This window comes from Nicotiana sylvestris, chromosome 6, assembly GCF_000393655.2.
Source record: "Nicotiana sylvestris chromosome 6, ASM39365v2, whole genome shotgun sequence".
Classification (NCBI taxonomy): Eukaryota; Viridiplantae; Streptophyta; class Magnoliopsida; order Solanales; family Solanaceae; genus Nicotiana; species Nicotiana sylvestris.
Window position 1 is genome coordinate 29,730,230 of NC_091062.1, and position 3,656 is coordinate 29,733,885.

Here is a 3,656-nt window from a genome sequence, read left to right on the forward strand (position 1 = left end):
ATACGGGGCTGCATTAAAAGTCATTTCCCTAAGTTCATAGCTCAGCAATGACCTTAAGGACAAGGTCTTTTTGAAGGGAAAGGGATTGTAATGTTCAGACAAGAAAAGGGAAATGTCGATACAAATAAGGAAAGTAGGGTACAACACTTATGAATGTGAAATTCAAAAATAGCCAGATTTACAACTGGTCGTTCAAAAATAGTCCAGTTTCAACGTAATCGAAATTTAGCCACTTTTCATGTAAAGATAAATCTGAGCGAAAATACTGTTCAAAACCCAAAAAATACGCCAGTATATTATGCTGGAGTTCCAGCATAAGTATACTTGAACTCCAGCATATTATACTGGAGTTCCAAGATAAGTATGCTGGAGTTCCAGCATAAGTACACTAGAACTCCAGCATAATATACTGGAGTTCCAGCAAGTATACCGGTCCAGCATAATATACTGGAATTTGGAGCACCGGTGCTCCAGTCTCCAGTATATTATACTGGAGCAAGCAAAGTATACCGGTCCAACATAATATGCTGGAGTTCATATACAGATGCACCGAACTCCAGTATATTATGCTGGACCAGTCTCTGCTATAGCAAAATAGTGGCTATTTTTCATTGACTTGGTAAACGCTGACTGTTTTTGAATGACCAGTCCGAAAACTAGCTACACCGTGCTATTTTTACCACTTATGAAGAAGGGTCATGGGTCAAATCTTATTGGGTTTCGCTTATTGGGTTTTTTTGAAGAAGCGACTGAAGCCCACTACTACAATTACCCATTAAGCTCAATTAGGATAGTTAGTTAGATAAATAGCAGAATTGGGAGCTGAGGTAGTTAGCTTTTGCCAGTCAGCACATTTCCTAACTACTTTCTCTCTCTACCTTCTCCTCTCTCATATCTTCCTTCTCCCCAATCTCTTTCTTTCTCTTTTCTTCAATTCTTTTAGGTCAATTACAGAGTTTATCTAATTGGGCCATATTGTAATCAATTGAGAGTGTTTGATCAATAAAACTCTGTTTTCTTTCATTGATTCTCATTTCCATTTTTAAGTACATAACAAAATCCCTGCATGCTTTTCTCCCTTTTGATAATCTTTATCCACCATCAAATAACCAAACCAAGAAAAGGTTAAATAATGAGATGGGTCGGCTTGCACTTTACAATTAGTAGGTTTTTGTGTGTGGTCACTTTAATTTCGCTTCATAATTTTGGCAAGATTGTTATTAAGTTTCTTGAGTTTTTTTGTTTTAAACTGAAACGAAATTTCCAGCTTAGACCATAAAAGGGAGAAGTGGAAATGGAGTTGATAATAAAGTGATTGTTAGAATGCAATTGGGATTTGGTTTGTTAACAACCATCTTCTTTTGTTTTTAATCGACCCTAGTAGGAATGTAGGATCATAGTTCATTTTTTCTTCCATCTTTTTTGAAAAAATATAAAGAGTCAGCAAGAATAATTTCTCCTAATAATTAGCAAAAGAAGTGGTCTTTACTGAGTCAATAATATAATGTATAGGCTTGAAACTGATAGTTCTAGAGAAGAGTTGGGCAGCAGTGGACGACTTCCTGCTTTAGAAGAAACAATAGATGAAGTGAAAAAACTACAAAAATAAGACTTTTTTAAAATTTAATGGGCTAAGCAAATACGGGGCATTTGCATGTATACCCGCTTTTTGTGTCACGTTTTAACTTGTGCCCGTTTTACAAAAAAATTTGCAAGCGTACCCGCTTTTTCGCATAACTTCAGCATACGGGGCTGAAGTAGCAAAGGCAATCACGCAAAACTTCAGCATTCTAGTAGCCGGGCCTGAAGTTCAGCTCTAGAGCTGAAGTTTTTGTTTTTGTAACTGGCGAACTTCAGCTCTAGAGCTGTAGTTTTTGTTTTGTAACTGGCGAACTTCAGCTCTAGCACTGCACCACAATTAGCAGTAATTTTTTAAGAAAAATAGTGTACATCTTCTCAGCTCAAACACGAATAAACATACAAATTTAATTCACGCTTCATAGCTTTCTTTCTTATGTTATTTACTAACATTTGGGAAACTACCAGATTTTGGGTTTTCGTCTTAGCTTTTTTGACCGAAGATGTCCACTCATACATTCGTTGTATTGACTCTGATGCAAGTGCGTTAGAAGCACTACTGTAACGCACAATAAAATGGGTATTTTAGGAGGGATGAGTTTCTTCATCACAACTACAAATTAACATATCTCAAAACATTTATTTCTATATTTAAACAAACATTGTGGTACGTTAAATTTGCAATATCCAGAAATGAAGAAGGTTGCTGTATTCTATTGTCTTCTTGTAATAATTCTCATGTTATCAATGGATGAGTGGTGTCTACAAAGCCAAGCCAGGATTTTGGAGCTGTCCCCTATCAAATCCGAAGGTAAATGTAGTTAAAGTGTATGTACGACCAACTTATCTGAAAGTTTAAGCTTTTATAAAGAATTTATTTCTATTTATTTAATCATATTTTCAATGATGTTTATTCCTACATATGCCAGAAGAAGATAGGAATGATTTAGTCCGAGGTCGCAGTAACAGGGTGACTTGGAGCAATACCTATCCTTCCCCTAATCCAAATATGAGAAGTCATTAGTATGGTTCTAAGAGACCCTTAATTAATTTTTCTTTCTTCTTCTTCTTCTTCTTCTTTTATTCTATTCTTGAAAAATTGCTAAACTGTAAATTCCCTCAATGTGTACGCAGTGGATGTGGTGACAATTGCTTTTAGGGCTGCTGAGGATGGGCATGGGAAATACTTTTGAAAATTTGGGAGGAGATCGGACAAAATGGCATCTAGCTGTTTGGATTGTGTATTCCTATATTGTATTCTATTTTATTGTTATTTTAAATAAAATATTTTATTATTGTTACTTAAATGTTGTATTGTTAAATTCATTAATATGTGACCATAAAAAGACTCATATGTGACAGAATTATTGTGTTAGTTTTTATTTTTTTATTTTTTATTTTGTACTCCATTTTTATTTATGTGAACTCATTTGACTGGGCACGGAGTTTAGGAAAAAAGAGAAGACTTTTGAATTTGTGATGTAAAATGAGGCACATATATTTTATGTGATTATAAATCATTGCATAAAGGTAAATTATTTCCAAATAGAAAATAGTCATTCTTTATAACTCCTTTACCTAAGTTTGTCTTCATTTTTAGGTCACCCCCTTCGTCAGTATTACTCGATCTTGTCACTATACATGTACTCTTTCGAGCTACTTTTTAGTTGAGGTGTTTGTCGGTCGGTATGATATGGTATTTAGATATTTCGGTTCGATATTTTTGGTATTCGATTTTTTTAAAATACTATACCAATACCATACATAATTAAATTCGATATGGTTCAGTTTTTCTCCTTTCAGTTTCGATTTATTCGGTTCGGTAACTTTGATTTGAATACTAACTAGTGCATAGAGTCATAGACTGTAATGTTCTTAAATAAAGTACTCAAAAGTACAAAATTAAAAATGTTTATTGACAAAAGTTTTGTCCAAAACCAGCAAATATCAACCAAGAGAGAGAAAATTGTAAATAAAGGAATAAATTTAATCATTAGAAATGTTTTGTTACTTGCTTAGAGTTAATTGATGAACATAAAGAAAAAAAGAAAGTAAAATTTTATATTTTTTTATTTATG

General features: G+C 33.7%; 1 long non-coding RNA gene across 1 annotated transcript; it reads left to right on the plus strand.

Moving 5' to 3' along the window:
- The first annotated feature begins 2,172 nt into the window (after positions 1 to 2,172).
- On the plus strand, positions 2,173 to 2,824 carry LOC138870049 (uncharacterized). Its single transcript, XR_011400250.1, has 3 exons — positions 2,173 to 2,389; positions 2,508 to 2,601; positions 2,713 to 2,824. It is a non-coding gene; the product is annotated as an uncharacterized lncRNA (long non-coding RNA).
- Positions 2,825 to 3,656: the final 832 nt, after the last annotated feature.